Source organism: Triticum dicoccoides, chromosome 2A (genome assembly GCF_002162155.2).
Source record: "Triticum dicoccoides isolate Atlit2015 ecotype Zavitan chromosome 2A, WEW_v2.0, whole genome shotgun sequence".
Lineage (NCBI taxonomy): Eukaryota > Viridiplantae > Streptophyta > Magnoliopsida > Poales > Poaceae > Triticum > Triticum dicoccoides.
In genome coordinates, this window is record NC_041382.1 from 694,099,929 (window position 1) to 694,112,588 (window position 12,660).

Sequence of the window (12,660 nt, forward strand, 5' to 3'; positions counted from 1 at the left end):
AAGATAACAACAGTAGTAGCAAGGACAGGCTATGCAGCAGTATATGATTAACGGAAAGCAGTAACAGGCTACACTACTCTAATGCAAGCAGTATAGAGAAGAATAGGCGATATCTGGTGATCAAGGGGGGGGGGGCTTGGCTTGAAGCTCAGCCGAGAAGGAGGGGTCGTCAACACCGTAGCCGACCGGGGCAGCAGCGGCGTCGGTCTCGCAGTCTACCGGAAAGAAGAGGGGGAAGAAACAATAAATATAATGCAAACATAAGCATGACGATGCATGACATGACTACGAGCGGTGTTAGGTGTGCCCTAACGCGGCAGTAGGTGATACCGGCGAAGGGGGGAAACATCCGGGGAAGTATCCCCGGTGTTTCGCGCTTTCGGACAAATGAGCCGGAGGAGGAAAGTTGCGTGTTCGCTATGCTAGGGATGTGTGGCAGACAAACAGGCTGCGTATCCGGATTTGTCTCGTCGTTCTGAGCAATTTTCATGTATAAAGTATTTTCATCCGAGTTACGGTTTATTTTATATTAATTTTCAAAGTTTTAACAATATTCTGGAATTATTTAATTTGAAAATTTAAATAGAAAATCTTTTGTCACAAGGGGCTCTACTAGACGGTGTGTATGGCAGTGGGGCCATAGGTTGGGTTTGACCCAGTCAATTTGACCGGTCAACAGAGGGTTTGTGGCCCACATGTAATAGGAACATTAGTAACTAGGGATTAAACTAACAAGGTCCCACATGTCATTGAGTGGCCTTTTAACTAAAAGGATTTTAGTGCGTGAGACCACCTGTCATGGACAGGTTAGGCTGAACTAAACCTAACTAAGCTAATTAGCACTAAGCAATTTGGATAGGGCCGGCCACATCTCCAGAGAGCTAGTCAGCCTTTTGGCTAGGCTGCACGCTTGCACAGGAGGGCGCCCGGTGGCCTTGTGTAGCAGCAGCAACAGGTAGCAGGGGCATCAACCAGTAGCAGCGCAGCAGGGGAACACGGGCGGCCAAGGCAGCAGAGCAGAGAGCATCGGCAGCACATAGTAGCAGCAGTAGTAAGCAGAGCAGCAATAGCAGGAGCTGCAGCGGCACGCAGAAGCAGGGGCCGCGGGCGGCTGCGGGGGCGCGCCTGACGCAGCCAGGGCGGGCGACGGCGAGCGCCGGGAGCGGCGGACGCGCGCGCAGAAGGGCGTGGTGCAGCGGCGAGGTGCGACGGACGCAGGGCTGTGGTGGCACACGTGCGCGGGTGGACGCGGGACTGGGTGTGGTCAGGGGCTCGCGAGCACAAAGCGCCGGACGCGGCGACGACGAACACGGGTTTGATCGGGCGCGACGCTATAGCTCAAAATCGAGCGAACCTAGAGGCTAGTCTACATCTACATGGGCACGGGAACACTCCCGTGTGCCTAGCTGGCCCCGGGACGTCCTGTAGCCACGGCGGGGAGCACCACAGCGGCGGCGCGTTTTGGCCGGAGCAAACGAAGACGACGACGGGACTATGACTATGGATCGAGAGCGGTTAGGAAGGGGAAACGTAGCGCAGCTCACCGCGAGTCGGAAGAGGAGCTCGAGGAGGCCGGGGATGCAGTGAAGGCGACGGATTTGTCCATGGCGCCGCGTTGGCCGGAGGTTGAGGACGACGGCGATGGCGTGCGTACGGGGCCTCCTAGCTCGAGCACATAGGCGAGGGAGAAGGAGACGACGATGGCGGAGCTTTTGGACATCTTGGCGTGACGAGGGGAGGTCGATGGCCGCGTGATCGACGCGGCAACGGTGAGCATGAGCTTCGGGGCGGACGAAATCGAGAAGTAGAGAGGGGAACGAAGGGAAATGTGCGTTAGGGTTTGCCAGGGGTCGCGGGGGGTCCTTTTAGGGGCGTCGGGGAAGTCGGGGATGGCCGGCACGTGGCCGGGGTGCCATGGATGCCCGCCACGGCCTCCCTGCCTCCTGTAGCAGGAGGTGGGAGATGACCCAGGTGGTTTGGGCCAAGTTCTATGCACTTGGGCCTAGAGTGCATCATAAGTTAGTTTCAATTTTGTTTTATTTTAATTTTTCTTGGTTTTACATTTTGCCTTAGATTTGCGTTTAGTTTGTGTACTAAATGAATTTTGCCAGGGCTGAAACTTAGAACATAACTCCAATGCAATATTGTGGTGCTCTACAAAAAGTCTCAGGGCATTTGGAAAAATGTTTAGACATTTTTGGAATTTGAAAAGGCCAAGTTATTTGCTGTTGGTTTATTTGAATTATTTTCAGGGGCATTTTGGGACTTTTACTGATGTTGTTTCCCTTGATATAATTACTTAGGGATTATCAAAAAAATTATGAACTATTTTTTTGCATGTTTGAAGATTAAATATTTGACTTGTTTTTTTAAATTAGATTAGAATTGATTTTCAGACAAGTGGCAATTAGCATAGTAGTCATGATGACATGGCCACCATTAGGGCGAGATTACTGTAGCATGATTCTCGGGGTGTTACAAAACAACTGTCCCAAAAAATCACGAGAACTTGACAATGATAATTACTTGCCTAACAATGATGCCCGGTTTGCATGTCATCGCTAATTAGTTGACTACGATACCAGGACAAGTTGTTTGTCGGTTTAGCTCATGCTGCATGTACTCTGAAACATAGTGTTGGCATACTCGATTGTGTGGTAGACAACTTATATGTGAATTTAGTGAACATCATGGTCATGGGAGGCAACTTATTAAGGACTTCTCCTTCATAGGCAATTATAGTAGGCAAACTAAGAAGAGTTGCTTTCCTATAACACTAAAGTTGCCTCTCCAGCACCCAAAGTTGCTCAGAAAAAAAGTTCGTCGAAATATACCCATATGGGATCTAGTTTTGAAGAACTCGCTGTGAAAAACCCAATGATGAAAACGAATCTCAATTCCGATACTCGAATCAAAAGTTATGGCTTTTTAAATTTTGTAAAACCCAAATAAATGCACATATTTTTTCTTTATTGACTTGTGTTTGGATGGGACGAGGACCAGATAGTTTCCTTTTTTGTACTATAATGATGACACGCATCCTTTATGGCAGGTCTGCTCAGATGCAATGTGAGTTTTTTTGGTCACATAATGTGTGCGCTTGGGAAGCCCAATTAGCGCAGCTGCACTGATAGACTAGCCACAATGGGTAGTAACATAGACTAGTAACATGCCCATGTTACTAGTCTACGTTACTACCTCTGTAGTGGGGAGTAACATATGTGTGGTAATATGCAACACTTTATTTATTAGAATATAGACGCATCTTGTCTTGATATGTGTGATGTTACTTAGACTAGCCACAGTGGGAGTAACTTCAGCAGTAACATCGAGTCCAACTCAGCAAATTTGCTTATGTGGCAATGAGTTAATGAGGAGAGAGGTAGTTGTAGTAACTTAGCTAGTTACCGTAACATCACATGTCCCAATGCAATATGAGTCTATAACCTAATAAATGAATCTTTGCATGTTACCACACTTAAGTTACTACCCATTATGAATGTAGTAACATAGTCTAGGGATATGTATATGTTACTCTCCATTGTGGCTAGTCTTATACTACTAGTAACTAGATATGTTATTACTTTCCTCTCTTTCTTCATTTATTACTTGCCACATCATCTATTTTATCTAGATGCGTGTGATGTTACTCCCACTGTGGGTAGTCTTAAGCACCAGCGCGCCGCCGCGCCACGGCTGTGCTGCACCTGCACTGTCCAAGAAGCAAGAATAAACGGATATCTTTTTGGAACGTCGCTGCTGTAGCTGGTGATCGAGTGCGCACATGCCTTGTTTTTCTAGGGAGAGTGCGCACATGTTGTCTGGTGACATTCCCGGAAGCACCGTGCCGGCCGAGCCCCCTCCCTATAAAACCATCTCCGGCTAGACGTCGTCAGTTACGAGAACAACCCCAACAGAAATCACTTCCATTCGATCCGCTCACATCACAAAAAATACTCTCAAGCCTTCGATCGCTTTAGTTGTTCACCATTAGCTCTCGGATGGCCAAAGCCACGCTTATGTGCCACCTGGGCCCCCGCCTCTTCGCCGCTGTCGAGCCGGCGTCCGGGCTCACCGCGAGCGTGAGGGGCATCATGCCCGCCACCGCGAGGATCTTCCCCGCGCGGATGGCCAGCACCGAGGCCGCCACCCCGCGTGCCAAACAAGAAGATTACGCCGAAAGCCCCCAGGCGGCCGCGACTCGAGAGCAGCAGAACAAGAGGGCTGTGGCGAGATTGCGGTGAGTTATTTACCCAAAACCACTACACTTGGGGCTAGGGAAACAGGTCAGTACCAGATTTGAGCCATGTCACAAAAACCACCAACTCTGAGACTAATCAGTAATGCGGAGCACTGACTGGCCGATTTAGCCGCGGAAACAGCGAAGCCGATAGGTGGGACCCACCTGTCGGGTCGACGTGGCGCGGGCTGACGAACGACATTAGACGGAGGGCGACGGACGTTTCGCTGCCCTGTATTAGGTCATGCGCCCGCCATTTCCCTCTCCAATCCCCGATTCAGTTTCCTCCCGCGCGTTCCTCCTGCTCTACTCATGGCGACCAGCTCCGGCGGCGGCGATGGCGGAGAAGGTGTGGACGGCTCCGGCGGCGGTGGCCATTCTAACGGTGTCCACCGCCCGCAATGCGATCCCGATGGCAAGTGGGGCCCCAACCCTGATGGCGATTCGGACTCGACGGCGGCTTGGGGAAAAGCTGTCCTGCCGCCGCCGTCCCAGTATGCGGAGGAGGCAGAGAAGGCTTCCACGGAGGCAGAGAAGTCGTCGTCCGCGGCTGGTTCGTTGGGTGAGGAAGTACCCCCCTTGCATCCATCTCAACCCAGGTAAATCTCAGTGCAAAATACCTAGGGTTAGGGTCTAGCAATACCGCTTTGTTAGGATACCTAGTGTTAGTTCTAGCTGTACCTAGGGTTAGGCCTAGTTGATTGTAGCAATATTGTGAGTTCTAATATTGTGCTGAATATGTCATAGTTTTTATTGTGCTACTGAATGGGGAACTGCATTTTATTATCTGAATATTATACATAGATCTTAATGACATTTTATTATTCTCATACATAGATCTTAGTGAATGAGGAACTGCTTATTAATCACATTTTTCTGTTATTTTTGCTATGAATATGTCATAGTTTTTATTGATGTTATTCAGTGTTGTTTGTACTGAATATTTTAACTGTACTGAAAATGTTGTTATTTTGTTTTGTCTTGTGTAGGCCTGAGGAGCCATGGTCATTATATTTCCAGTTTCCTTCTAAAGATGCTGCCAGAAAGTATGCCCTTCTGAAGATGTATGAGAGAGACATCACTTATGGCAGTTTGCTTAATGTGCTGGTCAGAAATGGATATGGAAGTGATGACAATATTTGCTACCTGAGGAAGGATGGTGTCGTGGTATTTCTCACGGGGGGCTTGCGAGTCGACAGATGCCACAAGGGCTTAGTGTGTGGGTAAGACTGCTGCTGATAGGCCTGAGAGCGGGTATGCGAGTAGCACGCGGTGGTTTACCCAGCTTCGGAGCTCTCCGGAGAGATAATACTCCTACTGCTGCATGTCTGAGCGTATCTGGTATATCTGGTACAGAGTTGCTCCTAGAGTTGTATCTGAGGTCAGTGCCATAGGCATCTGGCCTCGTATATATGCGGGTGGCCGGATGAGCATGCAAGCTCTAGTGGCCGAATGGCACTTGGCCGTGGGTGTGTACGTGAGAGTGTGTATGAATGGATGGATGGATGTGGGCGTGAGCTAGCTAGCCATCTTGCTAGCTAGCATGCATGCGTGGGAGTGAATGGCCAAGAGGCCATAGAGGCGCCCCTGGCCGTGAGCCTCCCCTGGTGCTCCTTATAAAGGGGAGCCCAGGGGACAAGGGATGGCCCATGTGACCAACTTCACTATTTGGGAGACAACGATGTGACATCTCACACCTGCTATAGTATATCTGAAGGAAATATGCCCTAGAGGCAATAATAAAGTTATTATTTATTTCCATATATCATGATAAATGTTTATTATTCATGCTAGAATTGTATTAACCGGAAACATAATACATGTGTGAATACATAGACAAACAGAGTGTCACTAGTATGCCTCTACTTGACTAGCTCGTTAATCAAAGATGGTTATGTTTCCTAACCATGGACAAAGAGTTGTTATTTGATTAACGGGATCACATCATTAGGTGAATGATCTGATTGACATGACCCATTCCATTAGCTTAGCACCCGATCGTTTAGTATGTTGCTACTGCTTTCTTCATGACTTATACATGTTCCTATGACTATGAGATTATGCAACTCCCGTTTGCCGGAGGAACACTTTGTGTGCTACCAAACGTCACAACGTAACTGGGTGATTATAAAGGTGCTCTACAGGTGTCTCCAAAGGTACATGTTGGGTTGGCGTATTTCGAGATTAGGATTTGTCACTCCGATTGTCGGAGAGGTATCTCTGGGCCCTCTCGGTAATGCACATCACATAAGCCTTGCAAGCATTGCGACTAATGAGTTAGTTGCGGGATGATGGATTACGGAATGAGTAAAGAGACTTGCCGGTAACAATATTGAACTAGGTATTGGATACCGACGATTGAATCTCGGGCAAGTAACATACCGATGACAAAGGGAACAACGTATGTTGTTACGCGGTCTGACCGATAAAAGATCTTCGTAGAATATGTAGGAGCCAATATGAGCATCCAGGTTCCGCTATTAGTTATTCACCGGAGACGTGTCTCGGTCATGTCTACATTGTTCTCGAACCCGTAGGGTCCGCACGCTTAAGGTTTCGATGACAGTTATATTATGAGTTTATGCATTTTGATGTACCAAAGTTTGTTCGGAGTCTCGGATGTGATCACGAACATGACGAGGAGTCTCGAAATGGTCGAGACATAAATATTGATATATTGGAAGCCTATATTTGGATATCGAAAGTGTTCCGGGTGAAATCGGGATTTTACCGGATTACCGGGAGGTTACCGGAACCCCCCGGGAGGTATATGGGCCTTAGTGGGCCTTAGTGGAAGAGAGGAGAGGTGGCCAGAGATGGGCCGCGCGCCCCTCCCCCCTTGGTCCGAATAGGACAAGGAGAGGGGGCCGGCCCCCCTTCCTCCTCTCTCTCCTCTTTCCCCCCCTCCGCGAATCCTATTCCAACTAGGAAAGGGGGGAGTCCTACTCACGAAGGGAGTAGGACTCCTCCTAGCGCGCCTCCTCTTGGCCGGCCGCCCCCCCCTTTGAGCCTCTATGTACGGAGGCAAGGGGCACCCCTAAGGAGACAAGTTGATCCACATGATCATATTCTTAGCCGTGTGCGGTGCCCCCTTCCACCATAGTCCTCGATAATATTGTAGCTGTGCTTAGGCGAAGCCCTACGACATTAGTACATCAAGATCGTCACCACGCCGTCGTGCTGACGGAACTCTTCCCCGACACTTTGCTGGATCGGAGTCCGGGGATCGTCATCGAGCTGAACGTGTGCTAGAACTCGGAGGTGCCGTAGTTTCGGTGCTTGATCGGTCGGGCCGTGAAGACGTACGACTACATCAACCTAACACTTCCGTTGTCGATCTACAAGGGTACGTAGATCACACTCTCCCCTCTTGTTGCTATGCATCACCATGATCTTGCGTGTGCGTAGGAAATTTTTTGAAATTACTACGTTCCCCAACAGTGGCATTCGAGCCTAGGTTTTATATGTTGATGTTATATGCACGAGTAGAACACAAGTGAGTTGTGGGCGATATAAGTCATACTGCTTACCAGCATGTCATACTTTGGTTCGGCGGTATTGTTGGACGAAGCGGCCCGGACCGACATTACGCGTACGCTTACGCGAGACCGGTTCTCCCGACGTGCTTTGCACATAAGTGGCTTGCGGGTGACAGTTTCTCCAACTTTAGTTGAACCAAGTGTGGCTACGCCCGGTCCTTGTGAAGATTAAAACAGCACCAACTTGACAAACTATCGTTGTGGTTTTGATGCGTAGGTAAGATTGGTTCTTGCTTAAGCCCGTAGCAGCCACGTAAAACTTGCAACAACAAAGTAGAGGACGTCTAACTTGTTTTTGCAGGGCATGTTGTGATGTGATATGGTCAAGACATGATGCTAAATTTTATTGTATGAGATGATCATGTTTTGTAACCGAGTTATCGGCAACTGGCAGGAGCCATATGGTTGTCGCTTTATTGTATGCAATGCAATCGCGCTGTAATGCTTTACTTTATCACTAAGCGGTAGCGATAGTCGTGGAAGCATAAGATTGGCGAGACGACAACGATGCTACGATGGAGATCAAGGTGTCGCGCCGGTGACGATAGTGATCATGACGGTGCTTCGGAGATGGAGATCACAAGCACAAGATGATGATGGCCATATCATATCACTTATATTGATTGCATGTGATGTTTATCTTTTATGCATCTTAGCTTGCTTTGATTAACGGTAGCATTATAAGATGATCTCTCACTAATTATCAAGAAGTGTTCTCCCTGAGTATGCACCGTTGCGAAAGTTCTTCGTGCTGAGACATCACGTGATGATCGGGTGTGATAGGCTCTACGTTCAAATACAACGGGTGCAAAACAGTTGCACATGCAGAATACTCAGGTTATACTTGACGAGCCAAGCATATACAGATATGGCCTCGGAACACGGAGACCGAAAGGTCGAGCGTGAATCATATAGTAGATATGATCAACATAGTGATGTTCACCAATGAAACTACTCCATCTCACGTGATGATCGGACATGGTTTAGTTGATTTGGATCACGTAATCACTTAGAAGATTAGAGGGATGTCTATCTAAGTGGGAGTTCTTAAGTAATGTGATTAATTGAACTTAAATTTATCATGAACTTAGTCCTGGTAGTATTTTGCAAATTATGTTGTAGATCAATAGCTCGCGTTGTTGCTTCCCTGTGTTTATTTTGATATGTTCCTAGAGAAAATTGTGTTGAAAGATGTTAGTAGCAAAGATGCGGATTGGATCCGTGATCTGAGGTTCATCCTCATTGCTGCACAAAAGAATTATGTCCTTGATGCACCGCTAGGTGACGGACCTATTGCAGGAGCAGATGCAGACGTTATGAACGTTTGGCTAGCTCAATATGATGACTACTTGATAGTTTAGTGCACTATGCTTAATGGCTTAGAATCGGGACTTCAAAGACGTTTTGAACGTCATGGGGCATATGAGATGTTCCAGGAGTTGAAGTTAATATTTCAAGCAAATACCCGAGTTGAGAGATATGAAGTCTCCAACAAGTTCTATAGCTAAAAGATGGAGGAGAATCGCTCAACTAGTGAGCATGTGCTCAGATTGTCTGAGTACTACAATCGCTTGAATCAAGTGGGAGTTAATCTTCCAGATAAGATAGTGATTGACAGAATTCTCTAGTCACCATCACCAAGTTAGTAGAACTTCGTGATGAACTATGATATGCAAGGGATAACGGAAACGATTCCCAAGCTCTTCGTAATGCGGAAATTGACGAAGGTAGAAATCGAGAAAAACATCAAGTGTTGATGGTAGACAAGACAACTAGTTTCAAGAAAAGGGCAGAGGGAAGAAGGGGAACTTCAAGAAGAACAGCAAGCAAGTTGCTGCTCAAGTGAAGAAGCCCAAGTCTGGTCCTAAGCCTGAGACTAAGTGTTTCTACTTCAAAGGGACTGGTCATTGGAAGCGGAACTACCCCAAGTGATTGGCAGATAAGAAGGATGGCAAAGTGAACATAAGTATATTTGATATACATGTTATTAATGTGTACTTTACTAGTGTTTATAGCAACCCCTCAGTATTTGATACTAGTTTAGTTGCTAAGATTAGTAACTCGAAACGGGAGTTGCAGAATAAACAGAGACTAGTTAAGGGTGAAGTGACGATGTGTGTTAGAAGTGGTTCCAAGATTGATACGATCATCATTGCACACTCCCTATACTTTCGAGATTAGTGTTGAACCTGAATAAGTGTTATTTGGTGTTTGCGTTGAGCATGAATATGATTTGATCATGTTTATTGTAATACGGTTATTCATTTAAGTAAGAGAATAAATTTTTGTTCTGTTTACATGAATAAAACCTTATATGGTTACACACCCAATGAAAATAGTTCATTGGATCTCGTTCGTAGTGATACACATAATCATAATATTGAAACCAAAAGATGCAAAGTTAATAATGATAGTGCAACTTATTTGTAGCACTGCCGTTTAGGTCATATTGGTGTAAAGCGCATGAAGAAACTCCATGCTGATGGAATTTTGGAATCACTTGATTATGAATCAGTTGATGCTTACGAACCATGCCTCATGGGCAAGATGACTAAGACTCTGTTCTTCGGAACAATGGAGCGAGCAACAGATTTGTTGGAAATCATACATACTGATGTATGTGGTCCGATGAATATTGAGGCTCGCGACAAGTATCATTATTTTCTGATCTTCACAGATGATTTGAGAAGATATGAGTATATCTACTTGATGAAACATAAGTCTGAAACATTTGAAAAGTTCAAAGAATTTCAGAGTGAAGTGAAAAATCATCGTAACAAGAAAATAAAGTTTCTACGATCTGATCGTAGAGAAGAGTATTTGAGTTACGAGTTTGGCCTTCAGTTAAAAACAATGTGAAATAGTTTCACTACTCACGCCACCTGGAACACCACAATGTAATGGTGTGTCCGAACGTCATAACCGTACTTTATTAGATATGGTGCGATCTATGATGTCTCTTACCGATCTACCACTATCGTTTTGGGGTTATGCATTAGAGACAACTGCATTCACGTTAAAAGGGCACCATCTAAATCTGTTGAGACGACACCATATGAACTATGGTTTGGCAAGAAACCAAAGTTGTCGTTTCTTAAAGTTTGGGGTTGCGATGCTTATATGAAAAAGTTTCATCCTGATAAGGTCAAACTCAAATCGGAGAAGTGCGTCTTCATAGGATACCCAAAAGAAAATGTTGGGTACACCTTCTATCACAGATCCGAAAGGCAAGATATTCGTTGCTGAGAATGGATCCTTTCCAGAGAAGGAGTTTCTCTCGAAAGAAGTGAGTGGGAGGCAAGTAGAACTTGATGAGGTAACTGTACCTACTCCCTTATTGGAAAGTAGTTCATCACAGAAATCTATTCCTGTGACTACTAGACCGATTAGTGAGGAAGCTAATGATGATGATCATGTAACTTCAGATCAAGTTACTACCGAACCTCGTAGGTAAACCAGAGTGAGATCCGCACCAGAGTGGTATGGTAATCCAGTTCTGGAGGTCATGTTACTTGACCATGACGAGCCTATGAACTATGAGGAAGCAATGATGAGCCCAGATTCCGCGAAATGGCTTGAGGCCATGAAATCTGAGATATGATCCATGTATGAGAACAAAGTATGGACTTTGATGGATTTGCCCGATGATCGGCATGCCATAGAAAATAAATGCTTCTTCAAGAGGAAGACGGACGCTGATAGTAGTGTTACTGTCTACAAAGCTCGACTTGTCGCAAAAGGTTTTCGGCAAGTTCAAGGGATTGACTACGATGAGACCTTCTCACCCGTAGCGATGCTTAAGTCTGTCCGAATCATGTTAGCAATTGCCGCATTTTATGAAATCCAGCAAATAGATGTCAAAACTGCATTCCTGAATGGATTTCTGGAGGAAGAGTTGTATATGATGCAGCCGGAAGGTTTTGTCAATCCAAAAGGAGCTAACAAAGTGTGCAAGCTCCAGCGATCCATTTATGGACTGGTGCAAGCCTCTCGGAGTTGGAATAAACACTTTGATAGTATGATCAAAGCATATAGTTTTATACAGACTTACGGTGAAGCTGAAGGAAATATGCCCTAGAGGCAATAATAAAGTTATTATTTATTTCCTTATATCATGATAAATGTTTATTATTCATGCTAGAATTGTATTAACCGGAAACATAATACATGTGTGAATACATAGACAAACAAAGTGTCACTAGTATGCCTCTACTTGACTAGCTTGTTAATCAAAGATGGTTATGTTTCCTAACCATGAACAAGTAGTTGTTATTTGATTAAACGGGATCACATCATTAAGTGAATGATCTGATTGACATGACCCATTCCATTAGCTTAGCACCCGATCGTTTAGTATGTTGCTATTGCTTTCTTCATGACTTATACATGTTCCTATGACTATGAGATTATGCAACTCCCGTTTGCCGGAGGAACACTTTGTGTGCTACCAAACGTCACAACGTAACTGGGTGATTATAAAGGAGCTCTACAGGTGTCTCCAAAGGTACATGTTGGGTTGGCGAATTTTTTTGAAATTACTACGTTCCCCAACAGTGGCATCCGAGCCTAGGTTTTATATGTTGATATTATATGCACGAGTAGAACACAAGTGAGTTGTGGGCGATATAAGTCATACTGCTTACCAGCATGTCATACTTTGGTTCGGCGGTATTGTTGGACGAAGCGGCCCGGACCGACATTACGCGTACGCTTACACGACACCGGTTCTCCCGACGTGCTTTGCACATAGGTGGCTTGCGGGTGACAGTTTCTCCAACTTTAGTTGAATCGAGTGTGGCTACGCCCGGTCCTTGCGAAGTTTAAAACAACACCAACTTGACAAACTATCATTGTGGTTTTGATGCGTAGGTAAGATTGGTT